Raw genomic sequence first — 16,036 nt, 5'->3', positions numbered from 1 at the left:
ATAAGGAGGTGATGGTCTGGCCAATCTACTGGAAGAATTGTATCCAAGGTCATTAGATCTTCTGCTGCGAATATTAAGTCCAGTATGTTTCCTTGTATATGTGTAGGGGTAGTTATCCACTGTTTCAGCCCCAGATTGTGACAGGATTGAGTGATGCTATACAAGGCTGTACGCAGTTGGTCATTGTCCCACATGTTAAAATCTCCCAGTATCAGCAGCCTGCTGTGAGAGATGGAAATATTATTTATAACAGTGATCAATTCCTGCTGCTGTGAGGCATTGAAGTGCCCCGGTGGCCTATAGCAAATTAGGCCCGTAAGGCAATGTTCAGAGTCATGTTTAATCGAAATCCCAAGGATTCTACACAGGAGACAGTGTCAATGTCCAAAGTTGTAATGTTTAGCTCCTCCTTAAAAATGATCCCCAAGCCTCCTCCTTGTCCTATATTCCTGGGTTTGTGAATTATCTTGTATCCTGCTGGACATGCTGGGCCTAGCGCTAATTCTATTCCCGCAGCCATCCATGTCTCGGTTAGGAAAAGAATGTCTAGGTTCTTGGGCTCAATCAGAAGCTGTATTTCAGTAGCATGTTTCGGGAGGGATCTGACATTTAGTAGTCCGCAAATTAATTTTCCCTTAGTGCTAAGCTTAGGTCCCTGTTGAAGAGATTGGCATTAGTGTGGTGTTGACGTTTCGACACCTGCGTGTGTGTGTAGGTTCTTCTAACCCTTACTCGCGGGGTCTTCCTCAGGACAAAGGTGATGGGTGCGGAGGGATGGGGCACCTACAAAGGGCAAAAGGGTGGTGCATCAGATCCATATTTTTAGTAAAATTAAATACAGTAACACAGGCAGTACTGGCCAATATAATTACAGTGAGTGGATATGAAGGGTCATCTCACAAGTCAATGGTGGAGGGTCAATGGGTTCCGTGGCTCCCAAACATATGGAGGAGGGAATGAGAAAACACCTGCAAGAATAATGTATTTGTCAAGCATCTGGTGTATCTAGGAGGTAAGGCAACAGCAATATGGTGATTGCCTCTAAGTAAAACCACTTACTCGAAAAATAATTCCTGTAGGTTTGGTCCAGAAAATTCATAGATCAAAGAACGTTGAGGTACAACTCCCATATCTTAGGAGTATCAGAAATCCTGATTGAATCAAGGGAGGCTGGGGATCTAATCAAAGAGGAAACACAACAACTGAAAGCAGGATCCAGTCGATAAAAGTGAAAGACATAAATGGCAAAAGAAGGTCGTGATTGCTGTGACTGCAGTGACTAAAAACGGGGGAAAGAGGTAAGATACCGAGATCAAGTGGTGAGATGGTTGGCAGGCTCTACCGAGATATGTCTCTGATTTACGAGTGCGCCTACAGGAGCAGAGTGAATGGTAATTGGGTGAAAGCGGCTCTCAGATTAAAAACGTGGGAATAGAGCTCAAGTGAATGGAAGCTAAAGTGGACGGCAGCATTCCATAGTTTTACATGTGTGTTTAATTCAAAGCAAGCATTTCAGTGTTTCCGCATGCAAGATGGTAAACGCGATCCTAAACGGATTCCAGAAACATGTGAGCATGGGACACAATAACCACGGACGTCTATAAAGAGTGTGAGGGTTGATAGCAAACACATTAAATCGCTACGAAACACCGGTTAAGGCAGGAGCGCCAGTGATGTTGTGAGCCCATGCATACCCCTGTATGATAAAACAGGAAGATTAATGAAATGCGGGGGCTAGGGGCCTTATTGTTGCGTCAACACTCACCACTAATCCCTCCGTTGTTCTCTGAATGTAGAGATCAAACGGGTTGCCCACACGAAGCCTCCTATATGTCAGGAGCGTAATGTGTAAGGCATGCAAGACACTCAATGCTGTGTGACGGGGAACAGCGTTTACAACGGAACTTTTACCACGCACTACCTTTACCATGCAACTTTTACAATGCAAGTCGTTACAACGACTTGCGCTGGGGGGGCGCTGTAGGATAGGAAATGGTTTAATTTACTATCCAAAACCTTCCCTACTATCAACGGGGACTGATGTTGGAATAGTAAAATAAACTATTCACTATCGAGCACCCCCAACGCAAGTCGTTGTAACGACTTGCGTTGTAAAAGTTGCGTGGTAAAGGCATGCGTTGTGAAAGCATGCATAGTAACGACATACATCCTGTGTGACGCTGAAGGGCATGCAGAAGCTAGATGCCCGTCACCGGGGCGGAACTAAGCGTGAAGACAGATTTGTCTGTCAACGCTGAAGTGCAGAAATACTCCCAAGCATTAGTGAAAGATGTAATCATGACAGGAAATAATCATGCATTGAAAGGCTATTCTAGATCAAATCTGTTATGATAAACAGTTTCAACCACATTATGTGTATGGTATACTTGAAGCATTCATGTGATGTCTTGGATACCTGACATACCTTAACATAAGGACAATCATGTATGAAAGCGTGACATGGAGAGTTCGGTTCTATTTGAACATGTTAAGGCCACAAATGGTAGTTTAGAAACGAGCTTTCACTAGCCGTCAAACATCTACAATCCTCAACCCACAGATGCAAAAATACACAGTTGGCACAACCACATTGTCCATACATGAAAGTTGAAGCATTCATATGTTGAATGGCTGGACCTATGAAGTTTAAGGCAGATTTAAATAAACATCTGTACTAATAAACACTATAATCCACATTGTGTCAGAGCCTAAATTTTACTATTAAGGTCAGGTTAATATGTACAATTATATTGAAACATGTTAAGGTCAGAAAAGTGCTACCGAACATAGCCGTCATGGTAATGATCGGTGGGGACAGTCAAACAGAATTATACCGTAGTGTGTGATCATATCAAAACAACAATAATGCTATCAAAAATCATCCCACATAGTACTGGTTGGAGGATAGAGGCCAGGCAGATGCTCCCAAAGTCAGGTATTGGTCATTCAGTAATTAAGCAGGCTAATTAAGCATTGATTGTGTGCAGTTTATTGAGCCCATTACAGATTGTGTCCAGACGAAACATCCATTTCGATTTGCGTGTATTCAAGATTGATCCATTGTCCCCTCCTCTTGGTCCCAATTCTGCTTTCTCTATCACCAGCCACTGTAGTTGGTCGGGATTGTGTCCATTTGCTGAGAAATGTTCCACAAGCCGGGCCCCTTGAACTGAACATCTTATCCTACTTTGATGTTAGAGAATTCTATCCTTGATTTTTTACTGTGTCTGGCCCATATACAGTAGTCCACACGGGCAGATGGTAACATAAATAACATACATGGAGTTACAATTTGTGAAGGGTTTTAAGACAATTGTCTGTTGTTTATAGGTAAAATTCTTTGTCTGAATCATGGTGTGGCATGCTTTGCACTGGCCACACTTATGGTGTCCCTTGATCGGTGGTGGCTTCCACATTGATTGGATCATGTGTGGGTTTTCAATTTCCAGAAATGAGTGAACCACATGATCTTTGATACTCTTCGCTTTTATGAAAGAATGCATTGGTGGCACTGGCTGTTCAATGTCCTCCGAGATTAGGTTCCAATGTTTATTGATGACCTTCTTAATGGCATTGTCCCTAGTTGAGAACGTTGTCACACAGATCAACCTCTGTAGTGATACATTCTTCGGTGTCAGCAAATCTTCCTATGGGCTGAACCAGGCCCTTTTCTGAGCTCTTCTGACCATTCTTTCGGATAGCCTCTTCACAATAGTCAGGTCGATAGATCGTCAGATTCCCACATATAATCAGCCTTTTTGGAGCAGTTCCTCCTGATCCGTAGAAATTACCCAACCGATAGGTTGTCTCGTAGGGCCCTTAGGTGGTGGCTATTATACCTCAGGAGTGAGTTGCATTCAGATGGCTCACGGTACAGTGTAGTGTAGAGCTCCTTATTCTCACAGCAAATTTTGATGTCCAGGAATGCTATTTCATTAGCATCCGATTGCAATGTGAATTTGATATCATGGTCGCTCAGGTTCAACCAGTCATAGAAGAGGTTCAGCTCCACCTTGTCTCCAGTCCAGATCATCAAAATGTCGTCTACATACTTTTTCCACAAATTAACCTTGTTTTGGAAGGGATTGTTGTTAAAAATGAACGATTGTTCAAAATTATCCATGTAAATGATGGCCGGATCCGGGACGAAGGCTGCCCCCATCGCCACAGCCTTAGTTTGTACGTAATCGTAGCCTTGGAAAAAGAAGACGTTTTTCTTCATCTCTATTGTTAGTAGGCTGATGATAAAGTCAGTAGGCACAGCCACAGGGGCTGTTTGTTGATTCAGAACGTTTTTCATCACGTCCAATGCTGGGTCTTGTGATATACTTGTGTATAATGATACAACATCACACGTCACTAGTAGTTGCTCATCAGGATTGAAAGGCTGTTCATCGATCAAGGTTATTGTCTGCATGGTATGTCTTAAGTATGCTCGAGTATTCTCAGCAATCGGTTTTAAGAAAAAGTCTACTTACACAAAGGATCAAGTAGTGATCCACACCCCGACACTATGGTGCAGCCTGGTGGGTCGGACATGTCCTTATGGATTTTGGGCAGGGTGTAAATAGTGGGAAGTAGTTTTTGATTTAAGTAGTTGAATTTGAGTATACTCAAAAACCCTTTCTCCATTACTTCAGATGTAAAACCCAAGATTTTAGTAGCCAGGCCGTTGGTGTGATCTGTTCTAAGTTGGGCGTAGCTGACTCCAGTTGTTTCATGATCTCTGTCTTGTAGGCTATTGTATCATGCACTACAATAGCCTGCCCTTGTCAGCCGATTTGATCACAATATCCTTATTGTTTTTCAAACTCAAAAGGACCACTTTCTCAGATTTGGTGGTGTTCTGGGCGGTCTGCTTGTATGGGGTTAGTAGTCTGGACACATCTTTCAGTACCATGGTTTCATATGCCAATATTCTATTGGTCATGGCATTGGTTGGACGAAAAAAGATGGGGGCACCCTCAGCCCTGTTTGTGATCTTATTGGTGCTGCTGCAGAATTTCTGAAGAAATACCTCAGGCAGATTTTACGGACGAATCTGTAAAGTTCAGTTTTTATATTGAAGATTTAGGGGTGGGCAGTCGGTACAAACAATAGACCTTTTGACAGAATTTTCTCTTCCTCATCCTTCAGTGTGTATGAAGAGATGTTCACCACTGGGTTGATGTTTGGAACTACCATCTGTAGACCTTCCAGCGAGTTGAAATTTTGCTGTGGTTCTCGGGTTGAAAACGGACTTGTTTGGACCCCCACTCTACGCCCTTTCTCCCAGCCGGTGCTGGTGGGCTGTTGGCCTCTCGGTGGGCCCCTTGGCATAGCAGCAGCAGTCCAAAGAGGTAACTTGGCACCGACGCTCCCCTACCAGTGCTCCATATTTGCATACAAACAACTCAGACCACGCACAGGAGAGATCCAGTGGAGCTTCTTGATATGAATGAAACCATCTGTGGTTACTACGGATTTTAAATGTCTTCTTCGTTCTTACACAAATGTTTTATAAAAGCATCCTTGAATCGACTAAGCACAAAAATAAAATAGGACAATTGAAGAAACACAAAATCAAAAAATTGGTAATGAATGCAGTCACAAAAAAGTCAGTTTAAAGTTCATATGGCATTTAGAATATCCGATTCTGGTTTTCACATCAAAAGGACAATGTCTGCAGCAATCCTCCAATATATTCTACCCAGGCTATGTTAAAAAAATGTCATATTCTACACGGAGTTACATGTGAACTGTCCATCATGCAAAACCTCCTGAAAGAGGCAGGGATTTTCTCAAGGAACTTACCTTCAGCCCCCAAGCTCAACTGAAAAATCCTGTTATTGCTTCTTTGCTTTAGACTCTACCCAGCTTTTGACAGATAAATAATGGGAAGTGAAGTCAGAACGCAAAGAATCATGGAGCTAATTTATAGTGATTAACATTTAAGGGGTAATGATAGGTGGGGTTTGTGACTGTCCTCTCGAGCAATTGGTTAATACAATGGTCCAATGGTCTGCCCGCCTATCAGTCAGAAAAAACATCTATGTTGTTGTACCAGAACACGCTACCTCTTTTGTTTTATCTGGAAGTCATGGGCCAGTTGTGTGTGTCTCATAATAAACGGGGGAGCGGGGTCGCAGGGACGAACAAATATTTAAAGACCACTCCTGGTTCAGGTCCCCAGCTACAACATATGATATACACAAAGGAACACGGGGGTCTCAACGCCACCTCGTGTGGTTTGCTATCCTAAACTCCAATAAAGATTGTGAGTTGGTACCCTAGTCACCCTAGATAGCCTACAAACAGCGTACATTAGGATGATGGGTCTGCATACATGGAATCAGGTACATACAGTGCCAGTTTACTGAATCCCAAAAGCTCATATATGGATTACCATCAAATGAACTTCGTGATCAGTCCTATAATATGGTTCACCAGTATTGCGTGGTTGGTCCCTTGATCATCAAAACCATTTAACCACAAACTCTATAGTAGAGCAGGATCAAGTCCACAGGCACTTATGGATGGCCATATGACAGCTGATCATTGATGGTCATGAGAGTGAAGAACACGCAGTGCAACAAAAATAGTGATAATTTAAAATAGAGTGGGATGTCCTAGAAAAGAAATATTTTATTAAGCTAAGGGCATCCCCTCTAATTAAAACCAGAATAGTGCAAGTGACAGTTGAAACAAATATCTGTCGTGAAAAAAGGCCAACATGTTTCTGCCTAACGGGGCATAAGTCCCCCGGCTTTCATCAGGGTCTCTGCTCTTAAAGTATTGCTACTGCTTGAAAAGTGAGAAACAAATTATAACCATATGTGTAATGAAGATATTAAAGGTTGGAACAAATACAACCTGTAGTGTACTAATCCTCCGTATCAGCGGATGCACGAACAACATCCAGCTTGACCAGGGCCGTGCTCAGGTTTCTCAATGCCCGCTCTGTCCGTCGGTGCCTCAAAGCTCAAGCCTGAGTCTATGGGGGAGGCCTCCCCCATAGACACAGGCTTGAGCTTTGAGTTTCGATGATCAAGGGACCAACCTTGCGATACTGGTGAACCATATGATAGGACTGATCACGAATTTCATTTGATGGTAATCCATATGGATCACTGACATAATATCGACGGACAATATATTGAGTTGCTAAAATATCGTTGATAAAATATCGACTACAATTATATCGAGTTCCTCTATTTATTTAAAGAACTACAAAAATATCGAGGACAAAATATCGACTACTTAAAATATCGACTACACTAACATAGATAGCAAATATATAGAGTACAAAAATATCGTTTTAAGAAAAAATATATGTCACGGTACAAAAATATCGACAGCATATATATAGATAGACAAAATATCGAAAATATATGATTATCGACAATAGAATTAATACATATAATAATAAATTTTAACTTCAATCTTTCTTTTTTGTACTATATACACTCCATAATACATATAAATATAAATATAAACATTTGGAAATACATATTACTTTTTTCTAGCTTTTTAACCACATATTATCTAAACATAGCAGCACATACATTTATAAATACTAATTAGTCAACATATATTATAACATTATAAATACTTCTTTTTAAATATAATAAAATATTAACGACCTTCAATGCAGAATTCGTATCAGTTTTGCTTTTTCACAACAATAGTAAGCTATTAAATGTAAAAGAATTCAAACTAACCAATAAAATGCTCCCTTTATTAAAACATCCAATCAAATGAATTAACACATGTAATACACACTATAAAAGGAGTACATTTCTACAACCAATTCCTGCTGGTAACTCTATAGAAAAAAGAAGGCTACACTTTGACAATGTTATTCCTCAGAATTCTACTGAAGAAAACAAGATTCCTACATAAATAATTCAAGTGAGTTATAGGTAATTTTTAAAAAAAAACAATTACTAAGCTTAAAATATAACTATATCTCTAATAGTTTAAATAAGATTTATTTTTCTACATTACTATTCCTTCTACAGACATTTCTAAAAATCATCAAATAACCTATGACAAATTCTTAGCCACTACATACTCATTGTAAGTATATATAAATGTTTTGCAACACACAAAATACATTTCTTTAGAAATCTTTCATAATAGCCTTTTCTTCTTTATTCTATTTTCTTTACAGGTATTCACAATACATCCTAACTCTACTCCACCAAAGTAAAATAGTACACTATTAAAAAATTTAGGTATATAGGTTGGCTTCCTAAAACGCCCAAAAATGCTAAATATTATCTCTAATTGATTGTTTTTCCCTTCTCTATTCTACACAGATATTCTGAATACGTCCTAATTGTACTCCACCTAAAGCAAAAACTACAATATTCTAACATGTAAGTATATCTGTTAGCTTCCTAAAAGGCACTAAAATGTTTAAGCCTTCTAGTAATAAATACTTTTTCTATTATATCTTCTACACAGCTATTCAAAATACATCCTAATTATACTCCACCTAAGTCAAAGACTACAGAATTCTAACAAGTAAGTATAACTTTTAACTTCCTAAAAAGCCCTAACATTTTTAAGCCTTTCACTAATAAAGTATTTTTTAAAATCTATCTTCTTGACAGATATTCAGAATAGAACCTATTAAAACCCCACCTAAGGCAAAGACTACACAATTCTAACAAGTAAGTATATCTGTTAACTTCCTAAAAGGCCCGAAAAAGCTACCTACTAAACTGCTTTCCCTTAGAAAATTCAACAATATTATAAAAAATTAATAACATCCTTGCTCTTCCTACCAACAGAAACAAAAGAGGAACATACAAGAAAGATTTTGAGCACAGCTTTTCTGCATTTCACTACACAAGAAAAGATAACTGTAAGTATAAATTGTGATTTGTAAATTTCTAAAACACCTATAGAACTAAATTTGACAATAAAATATGTTTCTTACTATTTTTTCCTAGCACAAGAAATAGAAAAATTATTGAAGGTGCTGAATTTGTCATGTCACAAAAGAATAAACTTTTGCTATGTTATATGGGCTATGTTTATAATCAGGAAAGACAAACAGGAACACAAGTATTTTGGAAATGTACTAAATATTATTCGAATAAATGCTATGGTAGGGCTACTACTGAAGAAGCAAATTTATTATTTACTAGAGAACACAATCACCCCCCTAATGTCACAGAAATAGAGATCAGGGATGCTTTGGAAAGTATAAAAGAAGCAAGTACAGGGACTGACAAACCAACAACATAGATCCTAAAAGAAGAACTTTTGAAAGTTCCTAGCCATGCTTCAGGTCAACTGCCATCAATTGACTCCCTAAAACGGACTATTGCACGCCAATAACGACTCACTACTACAACTGAACCTAACCCTACAACATTTGAGGAAATTGTAATATCCCCAGAAATGAGCATCACACATAATAAGGATAAATTCATACTATATGACAACGAAAGCCCTACAAACAGAATAATTATGTTTGCTACTGCAACTAATTTAAGGAAACTACAACAATGTGAACAATGGATGATGGATGGTACTTTTAAACCATGTCCTAAACCATTCTACCAACTGTATAGCATACATGGATTGTACCATCATTACAATATACCATTTATTTACTGTGTGCTACCTAACAAACAACAGAACACACATACAGAAATACTAAATGTAATAAAAAATGAAATTATTAATTATTTTCCCCAGGAAATTAACTATTGATTTCGAGCTAGCAATGATTAATATCATTTTAAAAACATTTCCCCACACAGCAATACAAGGTTGCTATTATCATTTTAACCAAAGCATATGGAGACATCTCCAAAAATCAACATTAAGCATCCTATATGCTACAGATAGCAATCTTGCATATCAAATGAAAAATTAATTTCACTTGCCTATGTCCCTGTTACTGATGTTGCAAAACATTATAATATACTAATTTACAGTCCATATTACAAGAAATATGAAGAGAAATTAGCCCCACTTCTAGATTACTTTGAAGATACTTGGGTGGGAAGGTTACATAGATCTGGACACAGACGACAACCTAAATTCCACATAGCTTGGTGGAATGTATATCTAAGTACATTAAATCAGGAGGCTAAAACTAACAACAGTGTGGAAGGATGGCACAATGCATTTCAAGATACCACTAGCAGAGGCAAAACCACCTTCCACAATCTAATACAAGCTTTACTAAAAGAACAAAGCTACCAAGAACCACACATGGAACAATCTGTAACAGAAATAGGACCAAAACCAACAAAACAAACAAAACAAATGTTCCGACTACTTCAAAGCCAGGTCACACTATATCCTTCAACAAGAGGTCTAGAGTACCTATCCCTAATAGCAAAAACGCTTCTGTAAAATATCTAAAAAATACTTACTATACTATCAGATATCTACTTTAACATTTCAAATATCTTGTTATTTTGGTACCATAAAAAATATTACATATTTGTATTACATATTTATACATTTTTACAAAACAATTTGTAAACAAATATGCAATATTTATTATAATATCAAAGATGACCACAAAATGATAAATTACATTTCCCACCCAAGTGATATAAAATGAAAATACTTACAACTTATGTCACTGAAGAAGACGTAATACATCCACTTATAATTCATCCAATCCTTTGGCAATCCATAACAAATCCAATTGTCGAACCAGTAAAAAACCCGAAAAGAATTAAAAATAGAAAAAAACGCTCCAAGAAATCCCAAAAAATGAAGTGTGGTACCTTTGTAATTGAAAGTAATTTACCCACAAGTAATTTACAATAAAAATGCATATTCTTCTCTAAATCCAAGACGATATCCTCAAAACTCGAAAAACAGTAAAATTAAATGAGATTCGCTCCATGAACACGAAAATAAACAAAGTGTGTACACTTAATTCCGAAAAACGAACATACACACACTTTGTTTTTAAAAAAAACGCATTATCTTCTCCAAGTCCATTCCAAACGAATACCCTTAAAAACCCGCAAAATATTAAAATCAATGAAAATCGCTCCATGAAAACATGAAAAAATGAGAGAGAGTTTTAAATATTACATTACTAAGTAATACACTAATTTCTCAAAAAAACCGCTTGCTTCTCCGGAAATAAACGCCGTAATACCGGAACCTGTAAAAAAGCAATAAAAAAACAAACACACCCACATCAAATCAATATATGTCCAAATATTAATATAAACATTAATATAAAGCATTAAAATACACATATAATAATATCCAAAGCATTAAAGTACACTACACCTCAAACACACACGACACCTCCGTCAAAATGATTTCTCACCTTAACCTCTTAAGTGCTGCTGACGGCCAACGGTCGTCACGAGCGCTACCTCCCCAGTGCTGCGCACGACCATTGGACGTCCATTCAGCACTAGTTCCAATGGACAGCGCAGCACTGGGGAGGGATATTTGTGAAGCAGCTAAGGTGTTAAACATAGCAAAACAGCTACTACATACCCACATTAGTTCTACAAAACTATAATATACACTTAAACACTACTATTCTATAAGATATATTACTTAAAATACACCTTACCTTCCTCAACGCGACGCAGCTTCCAACCGCGAGCTGAATGAAGCAAAATAACCTTACGCGGTAAAAAAGTAGTCCCCTTTAAACAGTATTAGGAAGTTAAATATACTAAATACAATGTTCTCAGTTGAAATTAAATATGTAAATACACTTATAATTTTATAAAATATTATGTAACACATCTAAAATTATTATGATATGAAATACCCTTTAATAATGAATATTAAATAATATTTTAATAATATTATTTAATATTAATATAATAAAAATATGTCAAAATTGCAAAAGATACAAAAAATATTTTTTTGTGAATCTATACATATTACATTTGTTTATTCCTTGATTTAAGTGACTCTACAACTATATTCCATATGTAAATTATTAAAAATAATAAATGATAAATAATTGTTATTATTATTAATAATAGATTTATATAAGTACATTGTAAATAAATACAATAAAAATATAGATGTGTATAAATATTTGTACCTTGCATATATGTAATTTTATAAAATATGTTATTATTTACAAACATTGTAAATTACATTTATTAATTATTATACTATATTTATTATTATTTATATTAATTTGTAAACATGTATGTAAATTGTTGAAAATGACTAATGAAACACTATATCCAACTTACTAAATAATGTACTATTTAATATACCATTAGGAATAATATTTTTTCCTCAAATATATACATGTAATTATTATTATTTGTGTAACTTATTTTGATTAGGAACATTGTATTTAATATGTACCAATTTATTTAAAATTGTATTTGCATGTAAATTTATAAACATAAATATAGAAACATAAATATATAATTGCTTATTAATTTACATTTATGTCTATATATAACATGTTTATTTAATAATATTGATATATAATATATTAATATTATTAAATAAATTAATAATATGCTTATACATGTATTATTTTAAATATGTTTGAAATGTTACTATTTTTTATCCAAATATAAGGAATAACTCTTTATCATTTATTGTGATATTATTTTTTTATATATGATTTTTGTTAATTTTACAACATTTATGAATATAAATAAATGTTATGTAATATATAATATTTAACTACATATTTGTGTTAAATGAAAGAAATATTGTAAACTGTACTGTGCATATTATAAATACAATTTGACAATAAAAATCTTTAAAAATTTAATAATTATGTTAAAAAATTTAAATTTCAAACTGTATGTACCATGACATATATCATATAAACAAATAAATTAGCTGTATTTGTTTTAGAACATTGTTTATTTGAAACATATTTAACATATATATAACACACTATTACCACTTGATGAAAATTAAATTAAAAAATTATACTATTATGTAAACTTACCAAATGCAATATTGTACTCAAAAAAATTCCTATAAATATCATTGACAGTGCTGGACACTAACCCATTGTAATTTATAATTCCTACTCCAGTCAATTAAATATCAGAGAAGGTGCTGGACACTGACCCATTATAATTGACTATTCCAACTCCAGTCAGACAAATATCAAGGAAGGTGCTGGACACTGACCCATTAGAATTTACTATTCCAACTCCAGTCAAACAAATATCAGGGAAGGTGCTGGACACTGACCCATTATAATTTGCTATTCCAACTCCAGTCAAACAAATATCAAGGAAGGTGCTGGACACTGACCCATTTTAATTTACTATTCCAACTCCAGTCAGACAAATATCAGGAAATGTGCTGGACACTGACCCATTATAATTTACTATTCCAACTCCAGTCATAGAAATATCAGGGAAGGTGCTGGACACTGACCTATTATAATTTAATATTCCAACTCCAATCAGACAAATATCAGGGAAGGTGCTGGACACTGACCCATTATAATTTACTATTCCAACTCTAGTCAGACAAATATCAAGGAAGGTGCTGGACACTGACCCATTATAATTTACTATTCCAACTCCAGTCAAACAAATATCAGGGAAGGTGCTGGACACTGACCCATTATAATTTACTATTCCAACTCCAGTCAGACAAATATCAGGGAAGGTATTGGACACTGACCCATTATAATTTACTATTCCAACTCCAGCCAGACAAATATCAAGGAAGGTGCTGGACACTGACCCATTATAATTTACTATTCCAACTCCAGTCAAACAAATATCAGGGAAGGTGCTGGACACTGACCCATTATAATTTACTATTCCAACTCCAGTCAGACAAATATCAGGAAGGTGCTGGACACTGACCCATCATAATTTACTATTCCAACTCCAATCAGACAAAAATCAAGGAAGATGCTGGACACTGACCTATTATAATTTACTATTCCAACTCTAGTCAGCCAAATATCGAGGAAGGTGCTTGACACTGACCCATTACAATTTACTATTCCAACTCCAGTCAGACAAATATCTGGGAAGGTGCTGGACACTGACCCATTATAATTTACTATTCTAACTCCAGTCAGACTAATATCAAGGAAGGTGCTGGACACTGACCCATTATAATTTACTTTTCCAACTCCAGTCAGATAAATATCAGGGAAGGTGCTGGAAACTGACCCATTATAATTTACTATTCCAACTCCAGTCAGACAAATATCAGGGAAGGTGCTGGACACTGACCCATTATAATTTACTATTCTAACTCCAGTCAGACTAATATCAAGGAAGGTGCTGGACACTGACCCATTATAATTTACTTTTCCAACTCCAGTCAGACAAATATCAAGGAAGGTGCTGGACACTGACCCATTATAATTTACTTTTCCAACTCCAGTCAGATAAATATCAGGGAAGGTGCTGGAAACTGACCCATTATAACTTACTATTCCAACTCCAGTCAGACAAATATCAGGGAAGGTGCTGGACACTGACCCATTATAATTTACTATTCTAACTCCAGTCAGACTAATATCAAGGAAGGTGCTGGACACTGACCCATTATAATTTACTATTCCAACTCCAGTCAGACAAATATCAAGGAAGGTGCTGGACACTGACCCATTATAATTTACTATTCCAACTCCAGTCAAACAAATATCAGGGAAGGTGCTGGACACTGACCCATTATAATTTACTATTCCAACTCCAGTCAGACAAATATCAGGGAAGGTGCTGGACACTGACCCATTATAATTTACTATTCCAACTCCAGTCAGACAAATATCAAGGAAGGTGCTGGACACTGACCCATTAGAATTTACTATTCCAACTCCAGTCAAACAAATATCAGGGAAGGTGCTGGACACTGACCCATTATAATTTACTATTCCAACTCCAGTCAGACAAATATCAGGGAAGGTGCTGGACACCAACCCATTATAATTTACTATTCCAACTCCAGTCAGACAAATATCAGGAAGGTGCTGGACACTGACCTGTGGTAAATTTTAATTACCTATACGGAATTTATGCGGTAAAATTTAATAAGAATAACTCAGTCAAAATGAAAAGGCAGAATCCATGGTATCTGAGGTTTAAAAGGGGTTTTATTCCTTAAAAAGGAATTGGTTCGAACCAGGTAGCATGACTCATCGCCACGAGGGTTCAGAGTGGGAATTGCAATGGACATGTACAATGATTTATTAACAGGAAATCATATATATAGTCATTTCATACAGTAACATTGAATGCAGAAGGCGTAACAGCTGAGAGAAACGAGATAAGAACAGAAATACGTAACAGAAGGCGTGCACTAGGGCGTACACGGAGGTGTGTGCTAGAAACGTCACATAAAGGTGTCATAAGTGGGTGGATCCCTGGAAGGATCCTGCAGAGTCAGCAAGAACATGTGGCAGAGATGCGCACGCGCAGCAGCATGACGTGTGATTGACGTGGAACTGGAGGGTGAAGGGGACTTGACATTTAGCCCTACATGTGGAGACAGAAGTCTGGAGTGTCAGAACAACCTAATCCCAAATCATATCTAATATCTTGTGTTTGAGGAACTGTATTATCTAAAAGGAAAGGTCTCTCGGGCAGAGGCTATTCTATACTGACTGCTAATGCGTGCATATGCGACTACGTGTCTACATGAGACGTGAGGGGCCATGGGCCTACCATGGTAACGGAAGCTATGAATTACTTGCATGGAGACAGTGAGGCCGGGCCCTTTGCTCTGCAGCTGGGAAGGATGTTTACCTAAACTACTAGACAGGAATGTATTTTTCGAGGAGCGGAGCAGATAACTTGAAGGCTGAATACGGTCTTGGCAGGCCGGCAGGCTGAGCCAGGCACCGCTAGCCGCGCAGGGAGTGAGTGAAAGGTCATGGATACAGATGCAGGTCCAGGCTGCAGCTTCCAGAGGCAGAGGGCTGGAGAAAGCTTGAATGGCAGAAAACAAGGCCCAACTCGCCAGGGCCAGAAAAACGTGAAAGTGCACCATGTAAAGACGTTGGCAAGGCACACTTAGGAACTGAATATCGGACCCATTCATGGCGGATCTGAAAGAGGACATGTTAACGTTGGACGCAAATGTA

The sequence above is a fragment of the Lissotriton vulgaris genome, chromosome 1_1, assembly GCF_964263255.1.
Source record: "Lissotriton vulgaris chromosome 1_1, aLisVul1.2, whole genome shotgun sequence".
Taxonomy (NCBI): Eukaryota; Metazoa; Chordata; class Amphibia; order Caudata; family Salamandridae; genus Lissotriton; species Lissotriton vulgaris.
This window is presented reverse-complemented; position numbering follows the sequence as displayed.